At 37.7% G+C, this 22,894-nt stretch overlaps 1 protein-coding gene across 1 annotated transcript in view; it reads right to left on the bottom strand.

The window, feature by feature from the left end:
* The window catches only part of FRMPD3 (FERM and PDZ domain containing 3), a 581,141-nt gene that overhangs the window by 48,150 nt on the left and 510,097 nt on the right, over positions 1 to 22,894 (bottom strand). The gene's annotated exons all lie outside the window — the stretch shown is intronic.

Here is a 22,894-nt window from a genome sequence, read left to right as displayed (position 1 = left end):
GGAGCAAGTGCTGAGCTTTTGAGATAGAGAATAGACTGTTTAGATTGCAAGTAGAGAAGTTCTAAGGGAAAAATTGAAGAGCAGACTTTACGGAGCCAGAAATAGTTTCACCGGCGCTGCTCGATAGTGCTCTATGGGCAACTCCGCTAAATCACATAGCTAAAGCGGGCTTTATAGCAGGGGGTTGAAAAGAGCTAGGAATTGACCCAAAATGGCCAATAGACTACAAGTTTCTGGCTGGAACCACTGCTCTAGGGACAAATAGGCTGCTCAGTGCTCCCCACTCCCACTGGTGAACAAAGAAGCTTCCCTTTATCCAAATAAGGATATGGAATAGCACAGGAACCAAGCCAAAGCCCAGAGATCAGCAAACTCTGAAGACTGGACTATTCTAGTGGACTGCAGTTTTGTCCAGTGTTAACTGTACCTGAAGTATTACTGATGCATTATGTTGGGCAACAAGTCTGGAGGTGTGTGTATCTTTTATGAAGATGGATACACCTTCACCTTTGGTGGAATCATTCATCACATCCCTTAGAGCTTAGATTCAGATTTGGGAGCCGAAAGGTGTGATATGCATTGTAATTTGGTAGTGCAGGGGTGCTCACAGGAGCCTTGAACCAGGTCTCTGTTACTGCACAGATGTCTATGTTCTCCAGTTTGAGGAGTGACTCAAGTGAGTGCATTTTGAGGTTTAGACTTCTAGCGTTGAGTAGCATAACCCTTGGGGTGCGTTTGCTAGCAGATGTTAATGGTGGTAAATTTGTCTTCAGGGCATTGCCTAAAAAAGGCACTATAGGGGTGGCAAGGACCTTGGCCAGTATCCGGAATCCCAGGGGTGAAAAATGCAGACTGTCTCTTGCAAAGCATCGAGGTCTGTCTAGCAGACAGATACTGGAACCACTTTGAATGACACCAGAAACTTAGCCAATTGTTGAAGTCAATCATTTTCTGCTTACATTGTGGTATCATTCTTGGCAACGGTAGGATGCTACTCAAGGTTAGGGTCATACCTGCCTGGGCTACAAGATCAGAAAGCTCCACTATGTCTCTTTTCATGTAGTCCAGAGAGGTACATCTTAGGTCATTCACACCAACATGTACAATGATGGATTCGTATTTGTACTTGATGTGGAGAGACCCAAGTGCATGCATTATGTGGTGAATCCTGGATCCAGACAGGCAGCTGACTGTGACTTTCTCCTTATTTAGCCTAGTGAGTGGGATGTCAGTGTGCCTTACAAGTGAGTCACATATGACTAATGTGTTTGTTACATTGTTCTGCCCTAGGGGCTTAGCTTCAGTGGCACACTGTGTGGGCTGTGTGTCTTTTGGGTTATGTTTGGATGAGATGGTTGCTTGCATTTGTGCCTCGAAGGTCTCTGTTGTTTGGGCAGATTTTTTAAGAAAGCCTCCACGAAAGTGGTGGCGTGTTTTGTGTTACTATGTTATAGTGGTGGTGTGCGAACAGTGGGGCTATGTGTTCTCTATGATGTGATTTGTGTGTTAACCTTCTCCTCCTGACTGGCTGGCCCAGTCTTGGATTGAGAGAGTGAAGCCTCAAGTTTGGCTATATACTTGCATCTCTCAGAACTGGATGTGTTTGGAGGTAGGAGGAGAGGGTTGTCTGTGTACACGAGGCAAATTGCTACATTGCTTCAGGATGCCCAGGTTCACAAGGTTAACAGGAGAAAGCATCAGAAACTGACCTTTGGACATGCCTGGAAAAGTGATCAGCGTTTTAAGTACTGAGTTATTTATGCTTAGATTAAGTACTGAAGCTTTTTGTTTCCTTTATTTAAAGTGTAGTACTAGTAGTTGAGCTTGCGATAAATGCTACAAGATGTTCTGAGAAAGTGCTGGATTTAGAGGTCTAATCTGTGTGTTCAGAGATGAAAATTTGAAGAGCAGACTTTAAGGCACAGGTAATGGTTTACCTTAGCTTAGTGGCGCTGCACGTCGGGCAAACACGTTTTTTTAAACAGAAAGATGAAAAGGATAGAAATAGCCCAAAATGGCCAATAAAAATAAAATTTCTGAGCTGAAACCACTCCTCTAGCAACAGATAGGCTGCTCAGAGCTTACCACTCCCACTGATAACCAGAGAAGCTTCCCTCTATCTCAGTAAGGTCTGGGCAACACAGAAACCACAATGCAGTCCTGAAATCAGCAAGTCTGAAATCCGGACTATTCTAGTTACTGTAAGGCATGAAATGAGCAAGGAGATAGAATTTTTTTTTTCAAAAATACAACAGTTAAAACTGCAAAGATACTATTTAAAGCAGAAAAACAGCTAACACACACGTGTGTGTAGCCTACAACTGTAATACAGTTGAATTTAACTTAAAATGAGCAAATAAAGTGCAAACAACAATATTTAACAGAATACAGTTAAAATAAGTAGCAAGACTTAATAAAACAGCTAGACTAGAGGTACTTAAATCACTGAAAGCCTCTCTTTTTTTGCTGCTGTAGAACTCTGCAGGATGCCCAGACAGGATCTTGCTGAGGTAAAACAATTGCAAAGAACATGCAAACGTTTTTTTAAACAGAAAGATGAAACTGATAGAAATAGCCCAAAATGGCCAATAAAATACAATTTCTGAGCTGAAACCACTCCTTTAGTGACAGATAGGCTGCTCAGAGCTTACCACTCCCAACGATAAGCAAACAAGCTTCCCTCTATCTCAGTAAGGTCTGGGCAACACAATACAGTCCTGAAATCAACAAATCTGAAATCTGAGCTATTCTAGTTACAGAAAGGCAGGAAATGAGCAAGGAGATATATATATTTTTTTCTTTTTAGAAACTGAGGGGGATTTATCAGTGGAGGGAGAGCATGGTTTTAGTTTAAGAAGCAGGGATTTTATATATTTTGTAGAAACAGGCCGCAAGGTAAAAGGCTGAGTGACAGAGGAGCATAGAGGTTTAGGGCGAGGTGAGGGTGAGACAGAAGAGTTGGGATGAGCAGAGTTACCAGAGGATCGGAGTTTAGAGATGCTGTCTATGAAGTGTTTGTTGAGTAAGTCTGCAGTTTTAGAGGGAGAGTGATGGGGAAAGGGTTAGGGATGGTAGGAGAACCAGTGTGGAGATGGGAGTTGATAGTACTCCAGAATTACTTGTTTTTTTTTTTGTTTTTTTTTTTTAGACAATTTCCAAGTTGTTTATAACTTTGGATAAAGATGGAGTTTTAGTGGTTTGCCATTTTTTCCGTAGAGCATCTCTTTCATGCATCAAAGCATGAGTAGCTTTGGAGAGCCATGGTGCAAAATTAGATTTGATTCTGATTTTGCGAGTTGGGGCAAGAGAGTTTAGGACATCAAGGAAAATATGGCTGAATTTACTAATAGCATCATTGAGCTGAAGAGTTTTTTAGGAAAGACCAGATGATGGCAGAGAGTCTATAATTAATTGTTTCAGGGGAAAAGTTAGTTTCCTACCATCTCTGTAGAGATGGGGCTTAGAGAGATGAGCAGAGTGCCTTAAGATACAGATGGGAGAATGGTCACTAATAGTGTCAGGGAAGGTAGAAGGGTTACAATAGTTGTTTGGAGAGTTGGTCAAGATACAGTCAATTGTGGAACCAGTAGCATTTTTACTGTAGTGGGTAGGGGTAGTGATCACCTGTGAGAATCCATACAGGTTTATGAAATGTTGTGGTGAGTTACCAATAAGGGAGTTCCAGTCTATATTAATATCTTTTATAAACCTGGATTTTTGCTGGTGGTCTGTTCTGCAAGCTACTTTCATCTATTTGCTGCCCTCCAAGAATGATGGTTTCACAGGGGATGGAAGTGTTTATCCAGGAGAGTATATGTTCAGGGATAGGGATGTTTTTACCTAGGGGGATATAGAGGCAATAGCAAACTTCCTATAGTTATTGATTTGGCAGTCAAGGAGCAGTAGTTCAGCAGGAGAGAAACTAGGCAAGGTAATGTCTATAGGTGTTAGCATTAGTGAGACAGAGTAAAGACAGTTATCCCACTGCCTTTTTGGGTGTCCTATCAGACCCATAGATATTGTATTGAGGTGGGAGAAATTCAGAGGAATTGATATGAGGTTTTAGCCAGGTTTCAGATAGGGCCAGGATGTGAGGTTTGTGTTGGGCCAACCATGTGTGAAGTTGGGATGTTTTGTTGTTTAGGTTTTGGATGTTCATTGCAGTGACAGATAGATGTTTGAGGCTGGAGATATTTGAGGATGTTTTTGGGGGGACAGCAGATGAAGGTGGAAGGGGAGTGGAGAGAGGGGAGGGACCAGGATTAGGATGGATGTCACCAGAAACCAGAAGAGCAAAGACAAAAGGAAAAGGTGAGGGTGGTCATTTAAGTGGATTTTAATCTGTTATATCATGGTGTTTATTGCTATATGGAGCTCTTTGCATTTGGCTGGAAGTCAATGGATTTAGTAATTTATATCCACTCTTTAGATGGTTTCTTCATAAAAAGGGTCTCAAAAGCAAAAGTCTCAGATGCATGGATCCAATGAGAAAGGCTCTTGCAAACAAAAATAAAACTCAAAAACATGAACACAAGAATATTTAAAAAACACCCTTCCTTAAAGTTCATTTAAGACATGCAAACTTCACCTAAGAAATTTTGTAGGATAAAAGCCCATGAATGTGCAATTACACAACAATCCTTAGCAATGCATTCTCTATAACAAATCATACTCCACTAGCTTTGGTCTTTTTTGTCATGGTTAGCTTTCATCAGCACAGCATTATTTTTGTTTTGCATTCTGAAAATTTGGAATACTATTTTTCTTCACATTTCATAACTGCCCCTTATGTTTTAGCAACTGACAGTTAACAACCAGTAAGTGTCGGTTATCTGTGCATGCTGGCCATGGCACAGATTAATTTTATCACATGTAATCAAGTTATTTTTAATACACGTCTAGTGAGACTACTGATGCTAGCTGTTATTTTAATATATAACCAATTCAATTACTAATAATTGCATTTTGTATATAGCCAAAGTCACCTTTCTGCTGATTATATGTTCTAATTTGGTTTATTGGGTTTGATGGTTCTTTGTTGTGGTTATTAGTTGCTCACTAGAAGATTTAAAGGCTTTGCATTAATTTCTTAGCTCAATTTTGGCAAAAAGAATAATGTCATAGAGTTGAATCCATGTACAAAGAATACTGCACTATTGTGAAATATACTCAAAACCACATTAGTCAAAGTGATGTAGTAATATCAAAATACGAATGAAAATTACAAAAATAATGTTATTTATAGGTGGGAAAGGATGGTCTGTTGTATCCCTCCTCTGCATGGGAGGCTTTACTCCTTAACTTCCTTAAACACATGAAATCCATAGCTGCACAACAATACAGAAAAGGCAAAAAAAAGTCTCTGTCAAAACTCTGCCCCACTCCGCTAACTATGATCTGAAAAACGCTGAAACAAACTACAAAAGCAGTTAAACTACTCCCAGCACAGTCAAAATGCAAAAAGCATCACTGAAATTATAGTATCACATAAATCAAATGCCATTTATGTCCAAAACAACAACAAAAAATCATTCATTACAACTGTCATTTTATTTGGTTAACACTGCACAAAAACCCTTCAACAAAAGTATCAATGACAAAGTTTCAAGTTCTCTAATGTGTTACAGCTCACTAGTGAAGTTACTATTTTATCACATGGCCTTAGAATAGAGGTCCTATTTATATTGCAATGACCTGTAGGTACCCTAAGAGATATTACTGACTGGGGGTCTATTTATCTTCAGCAAATCCCTATTACCCTGATTATCACCAGGGGCTAACAAATAGGACTCCCATGACTCTCTTCTTTTATGGTTGTGCTTCAAACCTGGGATTTATCTCAGACTTGCTCTAGGATTATGCTTGGGCATTTATAAGACTTGTTTGGATGATAACTGTGGTCCCCATTCAATGCTACAATACCAACAAGTTTCTTGTTAACTGACTGCACCAGATCTGAACAGATTATTGTTTGTTGTGCGTGCATGTGTGTGTGTGGGGGGGTCCGTTTTCAAAATTATTCTAGATCCTCATAGATCTCAGCTGTATACACTATCCCTTTTTTATATCTGCAAATAATGAAAGCTACCAGTAGAGTCCTCCTTGTTTTTCAAACATCTAGTATAAGGAATGTGTTTCTCAAGAAATTTAATGAAGTCTTCATTAATTCAAGTTGAATTCCCCATAAAATGATCAGTCTAGGGTGATTAACATCTAGACTGATGACAAAACAGGCTTATAAATTAATTTTGATATCTCACTGAGGGGTTCTGTTTCACTAAGCAGTTACGCACATTAAATTCTCACTGAAATGGCTATGATCACTTTATCAGGGTGGTACTACTCTTTAAACAAACCAGTGTTAGATGCGGTTCATCCTAGAGGTCTTTCATGCATAAACACCTGATCTTAGCCTCTTCTGGTACATCAGTTTATACCAACTGGAGATGGAGGCAGTTCTGTATCTCGCTACTGTGTCCAAGGATGCTTCAAATTCAGGCAGCATGGTGTGATCCTACATTAGTAGTAGTTCACATACATTATCTTTCTTTGAACCTGCTCCTGCATGACCCTGTTAAATTTATTGCCTGGCATGACTATGAGCTTCATCTTCTCAGGACAGAAGCATCATCGGTGTGCCTTGCTATCAATGATATAAAGCATAAACTGAAGGAGGAGGAGTATCTTCACTTCCAATCAGAAAATGCACTTAAAATGCAATGCTCTTGTCCAGGTCTATTTTTTGGTAGCATATTTAAACCTCAGACTTTTTTTGTGTGCGTGTAGTGTCATACTGTAATATAATCTGCCTTGCTAATTAAGTTTTATCTTATAAAACTGGAGCATGGTCTTTCAGTTAATTAATGTGGGATGATTCGGTCCAAGATGTTCCTGGGTTTTGTTGGGTTAAATTTTAACTAGTAGACCTTGAGGGTGTTGTAAAAGTAGTCAGACTTTGTATCGAGTCCACTGCAGTAATGACCATGGTTTGATTAGCCTGCTGGTTTCTTGGCTGCCATTCCGTGGTCTTCTGAATTCTCTTTGGATTTTTCTAGCCATTTTGAGAGAGATTTTGTTCATATGTTTGTCTCATGAAATCTTTTTTGGTGTGGATAATTTTTCAGACTAATGTTTCTCTTAGAAATTGTTTACCATGAGAAGAGTACTGATGTGATGTTAATGGGCAATTAAAAAACTTTATTATATATGCCATCTCTGAATGCCTTTCAGTCTGTATTTAGATGACAATACCTGAGACAGCACTAATCAGGGTAACTGGTGATCATCTGTTTAAAACCTAAGCAGCATTACATAAATTAGTAAATGCTTGCTTTTTCTTAAAGAAACATGTTTATTAAACCATCATTTACAACACAGGCAATCATACATTTATATAAATGAAAACTAACCACATAGACATAATCCTAGTTGCAAGCATTTTACATCATAGACCATACTGACTCACTCCCAGTTGCAAACATTATACATCATTTATAATCTACTCAATCATTTTTGATTAAACATTTCATAGCTCTTTTAAGTCCTGCCTTCTTTTGAACCTCATTCCTCCCCTGTATGTACTTTTCCCACACTTTCCATTTTTCGTATGTAATTTGCTTCTATCTTTTTCTAAATATCTCAGTTCCAGTTGTTTTATCTCTGTTACTATATTCATTACTTTTAGTACAGTTGGTTTAGATTTTAATTTCCATTTTCTAATAACTGCTTTTTTGGCAGCCACAATAATTAGACACAGCAAGGCCTTACCATGTCCAGGCAATTCCAATTCTGTATTATAGCACAGACGAATTATCTCCCCTCATCACACCAATCTGCCCATCCAACATCTTCTACAGTGCATCTTGCAGGGAATCCTTAAAGTTCACCAACTCACCATACTCCCAGAAAATATGTTCCCAACTACCTCTCTCTTCCCCATCACACCTCCAACATTTTCTGTCTACCAGAGAAAACATTCTCTGTAGTCTACTTGGGGTATAACAATATCTATGTAAACATTTCCAAGCAAAATCCTAAACCTTCTAGATTCTGTTGCATATTTGGGGGACATACATATATACTCCCATTGTTTCTTTGTGAATTGCTTATCAAATCCCTCTTCCCAATCCTTTCCAACATCCTCTGATTATTATAGTTACTATACAATATTTTATATGCTCTACTAATTATTCCTTTATGGCAGCTTCTGTTCTAGATTCTACCAAAAACTGTACCAGTACTGGTCTTTCATTTAGTGCCCCCCATTTCTTTCTTTTTACCTATACTCAGATATCAATCCTTGATAGGGAAGGCAATTTCTAACCTGGAGTCCAAACAAATTCTTGGCTTCTTCCCATTCTATTACCTTTCCTTCTCTAGTTATTTGCTCCTAAAACCTTGGTTCCATTGCCAGTTTGCTCCAATAAATTCCAGCTCCCTCTTGCCTATTGTCTATATCCCCTAATTGTAATCATCCCTACTGGTAGAATCTCCTCTCCCCATTCCCATGTTGGCTTAGTTCATAGGATACTATCTACTACTTTATAGATGTAATATTCTGCATGGTAATTGTTACTCTCTTTAAAGGCCTGCATCCAAAATTCCAGTCTCTCCTTGTTTCTTGAGCTTCTCCCCGTTTCATCATCATCCCTTTCCACTTTGAATTATAGTTTTCTGCTTGTGCTATGTATATAATAAGCCTTAACTGTGTAGCTCTGAAATACCCCTTCAAATTGCGTAATCCTAATCCACCCTGTTCTACTGGAAGAATCTGCTTATCCCACTTGACTCTTGCCATCTTCCCCTCGTAGATAAAGTCCTTCAGCTCTTTATTAATTGCTACCTGCAACTTCTCCTCTGGTTGACAAAAATATGACTGACCTGTGTACAAGACTAATGGGACTAAAAACATTTTACTTGCTTGTATCTTACCATCCATATCCATTTAACAAAGCTTTCATTTTCTTAGTTTTTGTATTATTTTTTTAGCCTCTTCCCACATATCCTTAGCAGCCACACCATAATCATTTTTAATTCATGGACCTAAATACTTCATTTTATCATGTCCCCATAAATATGGATACTTCTGAACAAATTCATATGTAGGAACTTTTGTCTTTGTTTTAACTTCATTAATTTTGTATTCCAAAAAGATTTGAAACTGTCTCAAAATGTTTTACAACACTGTAAAGTCTCTTTCTGGTTTTGTCAGGTATAAAAGGATATCATCTACAAATAGAGACAGCTTTTCTTGACTACCATATCAATTACATCCTTGAATTTCTGAGTGCCTTATTTTCTTTGCCAGTGGTTCTAAATATAATGCAGATAACAAAGGGGAAAGAGGACACCCCTGCCTAGTTCCTCTGCTCAAGCAGAAATTATCAGAGAGGACCCCACCCACTTTAACGTTTGCCTCTGATCCCTCATATAGCCTCCTAATCAACCTTATATTTTTTTCAGGAAATGCATATACTTACATTGCCCTGTTCATAAAGTACCAGCTTATTCTGTCAAATGCTTTCCCTGCATCAAGACCCACCAACAACAATAGTATTTTCTTACATTCTGCTTCCCTCTGGGTCATATCAGTGTTCTGTTAATGTTGTCAAATGTTTGCCATCCCCTCCAAAAAAATCACATTAGTCATATATATCAATTTTATCATTATGTTTGCAATTCTTTTAACCATTATCATGGTTTGGTATTGAAATGGGCCTGTATGAAGCTGGATTTGATGAATCTTCACCCTCTTTAGGTATGACAGCTACCATCGCTTTCTTCCAGGATGTTGATACTTCTCCTCCTCTTAAAATACTGCTAAACAAAACATTCCAGATCAGATCTTTATCAGTTTTTCCCTCCTAGCTTCCAGACTTGCACAGCAATACCATCTACTAGTGGGGACTTTCGTGTAGATTGGTTATGCATCACAATTTTGATCTCATCTCCTCTCCTATTCTGTTAATAATTGAACCTCATTTACCTCTAACCTTGACATATTTAATTCTTCCATAAACATTTCCATTTTATCTTTTCTTGATTTCCATATTTCTTTGCTTTATACACATCATCATAGAATTTCCAAGACAGTTCCAATACCTCTACAGGATCTGTTGTTACCTTCCTTGATATAGACTCCCTAAGGTTAGAGACAGCCCTTTCTACTTTCTGTTGCCAGAGTTGTTGTGCTAAAAGTTTTTGTACTCTAGTGTTATCAAAAAAACAGTTGCTTAACAGCAATCATTCTAAACTCATGTATATTATTGAAGTAATCCCTTATTTTCTGCTTAGCATTCTGAAGTTGATCCTCGTCTTGTTCTGTGAAATTTCCCCCTATTCTACAATACTTTAACATTTGTCAGTCCCTCTAAATAATTCTTGTCACTTCTTAACCATAGCTCTTTTTCTTTTATTTTCACCCTGTTTTTAAACCCCACTTTAATTTTATCCCACTCCCTAGCCATATTTACATAAGTAATTTCTATCCTCTAAAATAGCTCCTGAATCATCTCCACTACCTATTCCTTAAATTCCTCTCTTGTCAACAGATATGTGGAAAAGTCACAGTGTCTAATTTTTATTTAGTTACCCTGTGTTTTTATTGTAATTATTACTAGCACATGATCTGTAGTAGTTATTGGGTGCATATCAGTACCTTCAATTAAATGCACATGTTCCTGTGAAATATTAATTCTATCTAACCTAGCCCAGCTTTTACATATTGAGGAATAATATGTAAATATTCTCCAAACTCCTATTACTGAATTCACATCTTCCATGCAAAACATTTTCATAAATGTCTTCAAAATTCTACCCTCCACTGTTATACTTTCCCTTCTGGGCCCTCCCAGAAGCATCTTCACTGCTGTAAATCAAATTCCAGCCCACATCTATAAATAACACTCCTTACTGAAGACCGATTATTTCTCCCAGAATTTTCTAAATCTCCATTATAGTAGTTTTAGATGGAATATAAATACATGCCAGTTTAATCCTCCTTCCATGCCAGTAGCCCCTTAACACTACAGATTTGCCTTTATCAACTTTTTTATCCTCTTCTCTCACTATTGGAGCTCCTCTTGCAATTAACAGAAGTACTCCTCTTTTCCTTTGTCCCTGATATTCCACTGAACAACCATCCTGAATACCTTTCTTTATCAAAATCAATGCTCAGTTTTTTCCAAGTGTGTCTCCTGTAACATAACTAATCACACTCTACATTTTTAATGCAGTTCACTATTCTTTCTTTTTTGTATTTATCTGTGAGACCATTGAGATTTAAAGACATTACAGAATGCATTATTGCATTAAAAGTTATTATTCCCACCTTTTACGTATAAAACCTTTTTGTTAAGCATACAGTTCCAACTTTTGTGTTATATGCATACACTGTTTGGCAGGTTGAAGTTTTATATAGTTTCCAGTCATATCCATTTGAGCCTATCTCACATTTTGCAGACCTTTTTGTTTCACTGAAATCCATCAAAAATGCCCTCTAAAACCTATTAATACTAACACAAAAAACTATGTGCATCTTCAAATATTTGGAGTTTTACCCTCCCAATAAGAACAACTTTCCCAAACTGACAAACATACTCACAGACTTGAGTTAACCTCAAAGAAAGGCCATCCGTGCTAAGATGCATGGTGTAGCCAGTGCATCTACTAAGTGCTAACTGGTTTTGTCTTATCTTTATAGCTCACCCAGCTGGGAAAAACCCCAAATGCTTTCAGAAAAGATCATTTCCTAGGCAGTTTCTCTTTTCTTTTTCCCCCCAGCCAATCACTCTCTACCAGACTGTAACCAATTTCTCTATCAGATTGTCTCCATGGAGACATGAAAACCAAACAGCCAATTTCTCATTATCAGACTGTCCCCATGGTTACATGAAGGCCAGCTACAGAATTGCTACTAAGTATACATTAATTTGCTAAAACAAAATCCTCATAATATTCAGTATTCAAAGAACAAACAGGAAACAGCCCCAGTACTAAATAGACACACCGTCAAGATGTAAAAACAGTAAGACAGCAGCTTACTCTTTTTGTTCCATGGATTAAATATTTTCATACTTTGGAGACGTTGTGAGTGACTTTTTCGAACTGTCTTTTGACCTGCTGCACATTGAACGTGGTTAGACTGCCGTTTACTGCTGTCTTAATATTCAGTATTCTTTTTCATTTACTTCCTTTCTCTTAAAATGTGTTACTAAATAAATCTTAGGTTCTTAATCCAGTCATTCCCAATGCAAGAATGAGAAAAAGCACATTTTTTTCTTTTATGTTCTTTTAACCAGGCTTTTTAAAAATACATTGCAATGCCTACATTTCTTAAAACTGAACAAGAAGAAAGGGAGAAGGGAGAAAGAAAAAAAGCAGCACCTATTTACAACCCCAATTACACTTAAAAATAACAGGGAAAGCTTAACTTTATATCATGCAAAGGAAACCATACACCACAAAAATAATACTATTAAGAAAAAAGAAATGTTTTCTTTACTTACAGTTAACTTTCTCCCTAAAGCATTTTTCTGAACATTAATGATATGAAGTAGGGCATATATTTTAGAGTCCCCCCACAAGTCTTACAAATTCTGAAAACTTCCAATATTTCCAGATTTTCTTGTTCTGCTATATTTCACAAACATAGTTATTGCACTGTAATCCCACATTAAGATACTGGTTTTATTACTGTTCATCTCCATCTCACAAATTCTATCTCTGCTTCATTTCCAATGTACTCTTGATTCTTCTAGTCAGCTCTTGTGCTCCCTTTCTTCTCTCCATTTAGTTTTCAAAGGTACAGTCTCTCTCTGTGGTCCTTATCACCAGAACAAGAAGCAGAATATTCTGTTTCACAGCTCACTTTGTATTGGACAAACTTTAGTATTTCTTCCTTAGCATGTACTTCATCAAAAATGAGTTTGTCTGTCCAGGGAAGAAAACTTTGAAGACAGTTTGGTTCAGCAATTTGAATCTCACACCTGTGTCTTGACATTCCCTGAATAGTGGAATGAATTTACTCCTCTTCTGCCTGGTGTACAATGAGTAATCACTCTCTAAACACTCTGCTGTCTCCCACTTTTAGCATTTTGTCCTTCTGCCACAGTTTTGTCAGACTCCATCCTTTTGCTGGTAGGATTGCATCTTTACTGTTAAAGGTCTATGTTGCTTTCGTATAGCCAGGTTTGGAGTATACACACTATGTGCCCTTTCAACTAACTCCTCCTGCTGTGGAATACTAGTCCAATTGCTTATTTGTGGCCTGATAAAATGAATATAGTCTGTTCCTTCCAGCTTTACTTGTATAGCTGAAAATCTTAGGTTTTCCCCATGTGCTCTGTCCTCATATTCAGACAATCTTTTCTCCACTTCAGCCTCTGATTTTTTGCAGCTTTATCACCTCATCTGAATATCTGTTTAAAGCTTCTTCCATTTTTTCCAGCCTTTTGTTGTTTGTGTTGATATACTCCATCAGTGATTTGTTTATTTTAATCTGGTCTGAATGCAGTTGTATAATAACTTCATATATGTTACTGGAAGTCATTTCTGGAGGCTGCATTACTTTTTGCTGAGCAGCTGCAGAACTTTCCCCAGTCAGTGTTTCTTCCTCACTTTCTGTAGTTGACTTTTTCCACGTGCTCTGTATTTCTTTTTTCCCAGCATCCAGGCAGTACACTTACTAGTCAGTTACTTACATTTACCCATAAACACAAAAGTCTATTAAGTTTCTTTTTTCACACCAGAAGAGCTAGAGTTAAGCTGTTACCCAATGAGTAGCCATCTTGGAAGTCCCAATGTGTGGTCATTCTTGATCATTCTAACCTATTCTACAGGGTATACTACAAAACCATATCAGACTGGTTATGTGTCTGCTAAATTACTGCGATGGTTGGTAAATGGTTCCATTTATATCTGCCTGACTGTATGAAGAAAGTGGTCATAGAAATTAGTCTCATAATGCATGTGTGTGTCTTGTGAAGCATCTCAAGGGGTCTATTTTAGACCCAAAGTTGTGCACAGTGTATTTGCAACATTTGGAAAATACAATCTGGAACAAGGAAATGGTAAATCAGATATGGTACACAGATAATGGTCAAATGTATCTCACAGAGCATGCTGGACATGATACCTTGACTGATTGTTAGAAATTTATGACTGCCTTTCTACCAGCAAGCTGAGGCAGATGATTGTTAGAAATTTATGACTGTCTTTCTACCAGCAAGCTGAGGCAGACTTTCAAAGACAGAAGTATTTCCAGTTCAGGTCACTATATATTCCTCAAGCATGTCTCCATGTTTAAAACAGGGGGTGTGGAATTTTAAGTAGCGTCATGCTTACATTCTTGGTGAGCTAAAGTGTTGCTTAATGCTATGGTTCTCAGGCTCAATTGTATCCTTACAACCTACAACCCTTTGAGAAGCTTGAATGCTATAAACCCATGTTGATATGGACTGACTGCTAGTTGTAAGGGGAAACCTATTCCATAATCTTGGATGGCTTTATGTAATATTTCTATCACAGTTTATTCTATTATTGGTGGTATTATATTCCTTGGCCTGCTGTTGACATCTCCGGCAGTGATTTTAAAACAGAATTGGATCAATCATCATCTTACTAATCAGGCAGAAGTCATTTCTAAGTAATGCATAAGAAGTAGAATATAATTTAAGGAATCTGTTTAATTTTTCACATTATTTCAAGGGGTTTATTCAATGGCTAAAACATGTAGCATTGTATTTAATAATGGGTCAGATAAACGAGATCTAAAGTAGTATGCCAGTGTCACTGGATTCTTATGACATGTCCTTTAGAAGTAGATTGGCTACAGAGAATACTTTTCTGATTTTTGTAGCTGCACATTGGTCATATGATCATAGTTTACACTACTGCCTACCACTGTCCCTTTATCTTTACAATGGTGTCAAATTTCATGATTTGGCCATTTATTTTGTAATCATAATTAATGTCCTTTTTGCCAGGTCTCACAATGTTGCATTTACTAATATCAAAGGTAAGGTCATGACTGCTGCACCAAGTGCATATTTTTTTGTAGATTATTTTGGAGAAATAATGCATCTGCAGTTGAATTGTTACATAGTCACTAAAGCACCAAGAGGCAAGTATTCTTAGTGTAGTTTTTTTTTTTTCATCTTTGGTTGTTGTGTCTTTCGGCTTTTCCCGGTTAGGGGGTCGCCACAGCGGAACTCCGGTCCGTTAATGATTGGCAGTAGATTTTTACATGCTGGCTTGCCAGGCCTAACGCACAACCTTCAACAAAGGAACGCCCATTCACGCATGTCGCCATACAGAAGACGCTCTGAGAATCGAACGGGCAACATCTAACTGTGAGGCGACAACGCTACCACAGCACCACGAAGACAGATACTCCCTGATGTTTGAAGATGGTTGGAGTCAACAATTTCTTTCCAATGATTTCTATTAGTATAGAATTATGCTGTCAGAATACCAAATGACATGCTCTGAAATGCCACTTTTTTACTGTCTTGTAGAGTCAGCACTGGTTGCTTGTTCATTAGAGCCTCCAATGCTTTATACAACTGATTCATCTACAAATATGTGACTTTGTTCCTAATTACCACAGAAATCTAGTTCATGCTTAATACCTCACAATAAATTGTTGTTCACCTTGTAAGAGACTACTGGAAATCTTTAGGGTATGTTTAGCTTTTTCTATAATGGATTTGTTTATGCTTATGGAATTCATTACCTTGGTGGCTAAGAGCATGCACCTTTTATTCTCTTTTTAGGTAAACCTCAAAACTATTTTATTCCATAAGACATTTTGTTTAGTTATTAAAATATTTTACTTTCTAGTGTGTTTATTTTTTAATCATTTTAATAAATATTTTAAATTTTATCTTTTTTAGATGGGTTATAGAATATCAGCTGTTCTGCGGGTATACTGTCTAAAGTTGAGAAAATCTAATCAGTCGTAGCCTTTCTGCTGGATATGTATGCAAAGCCTGGATAACAGCTACAGTGCTACCCCTCCACAAGGGTGGCCCTTACCACTGACCATAGAAACTTCAGAATCATTAACCTTACCGGCATCATTTGTAAACTAATGGAGCATGTCATTATGGACCTCATAACTAATGATACAGGCAAGCTTACCAGCCCTCAGAGTCCTAACCATATTGGCTTTGTGAAACTCAGGTCCTACTTATTAAATCTGGTAGATATTTATTTTAAAATCGTTGAAACACTAGATGATGACAATTTTGTGCACACTACTTACAAGGATATAGCCAGGGCCTTTGATATGATGCTACATACTGGCATTATTGAGAAATGAACCCAACTAAATTTTAACCGTTAGGTAACTTGTTGGATAGCAGACTGGCCCACAGACAGGACTCACAAAGTCAGCATTAGTGTCATGCTCTACTCAAAAATGGCAGGTCATCAGTGACATCCCACAGGATTCTGTTTTGGAACCAATCCTTTTCAGCATTTACTTTGCTGCTGTTCAAACCAATGTCAAGGGACTCTGTTATACTATGTCTGTTGATGTCTATAAACCTGTAGCTGTGATCAACTCACCAGTAGACATCAATATCCTCCAAATAAAAAAACTCTTGATGTTGGAGACATAGTCTTAAGCTCAATGCAAAGAAATGTAGTAAATACAGTACTGTTCTCCTTGGGAAGCAAGAGCACCCTGCACATCTGCTATAAATGATATCCCCTGAAATTTGATGCTGTCATTAAGTGTGTAGTATACATATGGACAATAAACTCTCATTTGGCCATCATATATCAATTAGCAAAAAGAAAACCTTCTACCTAACCAAGTTAACTACTGAAGGAATATCCTCCTGGTCCAAGGAAGTTGTTGTGCATACTCCCTTATAAGGCACATAATAGAATATAATGTCCTCTTTGGCACGCATCTCTCCAGGCAAATTAGCCAACTAGAAAAACTACAATGTTTCCTTACCAAGAAAATCTCAGATATGAGATCCTTAGGTTTTACAGACTGTTTACAAGACATAACACTATCTCTTATGGACTTGTACATAGTAACTGTTGCTTATCTTTCAAGGCCAAAAACATCTCTGTTCTTGAATTTTTATAAGTTCATAAAAACATCTAGCCTCATCAGTACCCATTCTTGGGATCTAATCTACATTGCAGCATTAGCAGAACCTGTTGGCTGGATAGATGCTTCTCTCAAAGTATCCTCTACCTATGGACTAAGCTCACTTTCTATACAAAGCAGCTTCTTAATTCTCCTTAACAATGACTTGGATAAGTGGATAGGATCTGTAAAGTCACATTAGCCTACCTCCTCAAACACTTATGGATAGAAGGAGCAAAAGTGGTAATTGCAGTGGATAGCCTATTAGTCCCCCTAACTGATGACCTAGTATATATCTATGAATCTATGATATATTTATCATCATCCTGTTTTTCTGAGATAATTAATGCATAAGTGCAGTATGTTTTCCAAAGTGAGGTTTATTATTTCAAGAACTGTACATTCAACAGGTTTTGTTTACAACAAAATGTGTGTGTGTTTATGCATAGACAGATGACCTAATAATCTCCTATGATCCTATCATTAGGTTTGGGTCTTGGATTGGAACAACAGCAACCACTGAGCAGAAAAAAAAACAGCAAATACAACCCCAAGGTGATCCACAAGTTTATTTGTAACAAATTCTGTTCCTCTGACGTCTTGGCCGTAGCCTTCAAGGAGTAAAGAACCATAGGAGCACACACATTTTTATATACTAACAAACAATAATTAAACAATTAATCAATTATCCACTTAAAACATTTTTTGTCAAACTAATACAATAAAACAATAAAATAATTAAATACCCTCCAATTCATTTCTTCATTTAACCCATATGGGTATAAAGTATCAAACTTTAAAATATAAATAGCCTCTTTAAACAATAACTGTTTTTTAAGATTATTAACATCAAAATGAGAGACATTCACTTTTTCCAGCACTGTACCTTTTAACCCCTCATTACTACCTTGATGAAATTTTTTAAAATGCATAGCCACAGAACTTTCTTCTTTATTATTAACAATATATGGGTCTTGGATTGCTCTGTAGGCCAGGCATAAGTCTCCCATAAGAAGTCTATACGATACAGAGAATAGTGACAGGGACTTTAGTCAGTCTGTGTAAGGCACGTGGTGGAGCCCCTTAATCTTCTTTGTTGGAAACCTTTGAGGTCTCTCCAGTTGTTGCAGGTGCTTTTTATGGTATATGCCAAATGGGGTGTTGTACTCAATTATGGGCCAGAATAGTGCCGAGTATAAAGGGGTTATAACCTCTTTTGCTCTTGAGGCAATGCCTTTACTAATCAAGTGTGTTTTGTAGAAAGCCTTCCTTACTACAGTAGACACATGGTGGCTGAAGGCATGGAAGCAGTCAACTTGTGATCCCAGGTCCCTTAACACTTCGTGGGTACTTAGGGTATTGCTGTTGATTTGACAGTGTGAAGGGACATTGTTTGTGCTGAAGAGAATGGTGATGCATTTATTTGCATTCAGTTTGAGATCGTGACTAATACACTATTTGTTGATCTGTGTGAGACCATTTGGGCATTCAATGATTGCATCTAGTTTGCAGTCATCAGCAAACTTCGTCAGCCACAACCTCTTAGTTTTGACCTGAATTTCCGAGAAGTATATACCAAACAGTAAGGGGCTTAGCATTGACCCCTGTGGCACCCTGCTAATAACATGTCTGCTGGTTGATGTGGAGTCACCCACTTTGATGGTGTGTGTCTGATTTGTGAGCCAGTTGGCAACCCATCTTACAATGAAGGTGTTTACATTCAGTTTGCTAAGTTTACTGGCAATGCCTGAATGTAAGATTGTGTCAAAAGGCTTTATCAAGTCGAGGTATGCTGTGTGCACAGATTTGCCCTCATCAATTGCCCTGGTCACATTTTCAAAGAAGTCCACCTGACTTAACAGGCAAGATCTGCCCTTATGCCAAAATTAGGTGGGATCCAGGGTTTGAAGGTCGCCTACATAGTATATCTGTGAAAGTTGAATTACTTCACAGAATCCACGGGATGGAATCTTTGAGTGCTATCTCCTCAATCCATCCTCCATGAAATCACAAGTCCCAGAATGTTTCTCTATATATTACAACTATTACAAGATCACAGTTGTTTCACCCTTGCAAGGTGTTTCTCTTTTCTTTATGCTTGTATTAATTCTGCAGGTACTGTATAAATAACAGGGATGTGCAAACTCTAACATGGAGACTTGCAGGGATATCTCCCCTACAAAATAATGATTTGTTTAAGAAGTCACTCAGAGTTTTGGTGGGTGTTTGTTTTGACAAGTGTGAGTCAGTTTGCTGTTGATGAGTTATGAGTCAGATTGTTATAGTGGAACTGAGGACATGATCATTCACTTAATTTTACAATTGCAATTTCCAGTACTAAGAAAGCTCACCACTGTAGTGTAATGCAAACTTCACATTATTTCCTGCATGTCGTAATTCTCAGAAATGGGAAAATACTTTGCTTTCATTTGCGACAATACTATCTTCCTCCACCACAGTGTAAGCAAATGCTGTTAAACACGAGTCAGAATTCAGTGAAGACATTTTTACTCATCTTGCTACACACATTAAACCACTAATGATAAGGTCGCCTCTAATGCACATCACTTCTAATGAAGTTAGAAAGTTGACTTTTTATGATGATATCAAGGACAGACCATATGCTGTTTTTAAAATGGTATGTCAGCTAAAGCACTGATGGATAAATATAGACAGCAGTTGTGGGGTTGGGCAGAAAATCTTGCACAATTTTGTATATTTTTAACAAGTGGAGATTCTGTGTTGAAATATTTGCATGGACTGTCTGCAAACTTGAACAGCAGTGTGATAACTGCCTGCTTATTATCTGATGCATATCCAAGTGAAATTCTGTATTGTGTTAAACACTATACCTGAAAAAGACTTGGCTAGATTATAATTCATTAGGCATGAATTACCTAAGGTAGACATTTTAATACAAAATACAAAAAAATACTATAGGACCAAATCAGTATCATAATTGTCCAGAACCGCGACTTCAGTTTTTGGTGAAATCCTTCCTTCACCTGGACAAGGACATTTAAATCTCAACAAAGCAGCTAAATTTAACTGCTAGATCAGAAAATTCATGCTAATGCAGAACCTATTATTTTATGAGCTTTCCAATGTTAAGACAAATATTTAAAAATTGTCCCTATTTTTGGGCCTTTGTCCCCCCATTATTTATGGTTTTTGTCCAGCTTTCCTGCTCTAACAGGTTGAGAGATATGAACTTTACCTGTGGTAATTTCAACATGGGGAAGTGAAAGCATGCCATACTGTCTGACCAGCCTTAAGGTGTGTTTGTTTTTGATGTAAAATGAGATGCCTCCATTTTTTGTTTCTTCCTGTGCAGTAGCTGGTCTAAATGTGTGGAAGGCATTATATGTCTGTACTGCTGGGGAGCTATCTGTGACTTTAAACCATGTGTCGGTAACTACACAAATCTCTTCATTCTCCATAGTGAGTAGCGCTTGCAGCAAGTGATTTTTTTTGGTTTAGACTCCTGGCATTGAGCAGCAACACCTCTAGAGTTCCCTGGGTTGCATTTTCTGTGTCAGAAGGTTTGTCAGGATGACACTGCCTAAGAAAAGGCATTAGGGGAGGGACAATGTTTTAGCCAATATTTAAAAGCCTAGAGGGGGCAGGTAAGACCATCCCTGGCAAAGAAATGTGGTCTGTTGACCATATCCTCCCATGCTAACAAATATTGTGCCCTCCTTGAGGGACACCAAAAATGAAGCCAATTATTTAAGTGAATCATTTTCTATTCATATCTTTTGAGAAGATCAAATGCTGCTCACTACTAGGCTCTTTGATCATATAGTTCAGGTATGTCTCCGGTCATTTAAACAGACATGGATTACGACTGTGTCATACTGGTATTTGTGGTTCGCTGACCAGAGTATATGCATGCATGTTCTCTGAGACAAACTCAGTGAGTCTCTCCTTACAGAGCCTAGTGAGTGGGATAGCTGTGTGTCTCACAATGGAGTATCCTATGAACATCATATTGGGTTGTATGGTGGTTTGCCTTTTGGGCATAGAATTTAAGACTCTGTGAGATGTGGCTATTTGTGTCACACTGTGTGATGTCTTGGTATATTACTTCTGGGGATTAAGGATATTTGTTGCAGGTGCAACATCTGGGAGGCCTTTAAGGTTTAAGAAGATTAGATTTATAAGCCACAGCATATGTGTTTCTATGTTTCTATTTCACACTGTGTGTAGTGGGATCTCTGTGTGCATTACTAACAACCTGATTGGTATGAGTGTTTGTATGTGAGAGCCTTGTCTCAAGTGACCCTGTGTAAACACACCTCTCACATGCTATATCAGTTTAAGAATTAGTTGGTTGTCAGTAGACATGAGACAATTATGACACTGCTTCAGGATAGCCATTTCTACCATTCTGGCAGCAGAGATCGTACTACAGTTCATATCCATGGTTACAGATCCTTTTACATGATACAGAAAGCTGTTGTAAAAGTGTATAGTTAAACCAGGAGTATCTAATACTAAACTCGTGGGGCAATAATGCTGATTCAAGGCACAGACTAGTTGCTCTTTGTGCAACTGAGTATTGAGGAAATTTCAAGGGTAGCTTTATAGGGAAAAAATGTTAATTCTAGGTACGTGCTTCGATTCAGGGCACTGCTAATTGCTACTGTGTGATGATGACCATCACGCAAATGTGCTGATTTTATAGGGGCAGAGAAAACTGACTAAACCTACTGAATAGCCCACTGGTCAATCAAAAAGTCATACTTGAAGCCTTCCTGTGTGATTCCCAGCTTAGAACAGACTAGGCTACCTGCTACTACCATTGGAGTGCATTTCCAAGACGTCTTAATATAAAAACCACACAAGATATAACCCAAAGCAGAGAACTACAGAACAATCAATCTAGCCAGGAAAACACTATCTAAAATGACTACAGTGCAGAGAAATCAGCAGCAAGTTCAGTGAAATGACTGGTACTTTACATTGATAAACTGCAGAAAAATGCAATAAATATTTCAGTAATGCAACAACAAACTTAACTTACCAAAGCACAAAAATTTGATACAAAATATCTGTGCTAGGATGGCACTAGGTTCAAGCTAAAGACTTTGGTATCTGTGACATGGGTGACAAACACAGTAAAATGCATCATCTGATGTGTAGTACTTTAATCATTTTAGTTATCTTTTTTAATGCAATATGTAGCATCTTATTCCCATTAAGACTTTTGGATATTTATATTTAAAGTAAATACTGGAGTAACCACATTCTGTTTGTATGGAGGTTAAATTATAATTACACTCAGCTTGCCCCATATCTATTTATTCCTATCCAAAAATAGATGCATAAAACCGTATTTACATTTATTCTACAAATGGTGGTCTGTCTTGCAAATTTCCGAAAATTAAGAATAATGTGTTATCCTGTAAATACAAGTAGCATTGGAAACTGAACTACTTACATCTTAGTGGTTATGAACATTAAATAGATTCCTGTTAGATCAGCTCATGCTTGCATGTAAACATATGAATGAGTCTCACTTCACTAACTGCACAAAGTCAGAGTTGGGAGTTGTACAGTCTTTCCTCACTCACTGATGGTTAACACACACCTGAAATAAAGGACTGTGTCCTGTTATCCTTCTGCTGTATTGATGGAGGAATTTGTCTGTCAGCATGTGCTATATTCCCCTGGATGAACTGTAGGACCTGTATGTCATCAGGTTTCAGTTGTTCCCCTTTCTCACTATGAAATGAAGGTATTTAAGTATTGATGCTGGTCTGAAGGGGAGCAAATGGTGCAGAA

The sequence above is a fragment of the Protopterus annectens genome, chromosome 15.part0 (assembly GCF_019279795.1).
Source record: "Protopterus annectens isolate FY-2018-M chromosome 15.part0, PAN1.0, whole genome shotgun sequence".
In the NCBI taxonomy this organism is placed as follows: domain Eukaryota; kingdom Metazoa; phylum Chordata; order Ceratodontiformes; family Protopteridae; genus Protopterus; species Protopterus annectens.
The sequence above is the reverse complement of the archived record's forward strand: the minus strand, read 5'-3'. Positions and strand labels throughout refer to the sequence as shown.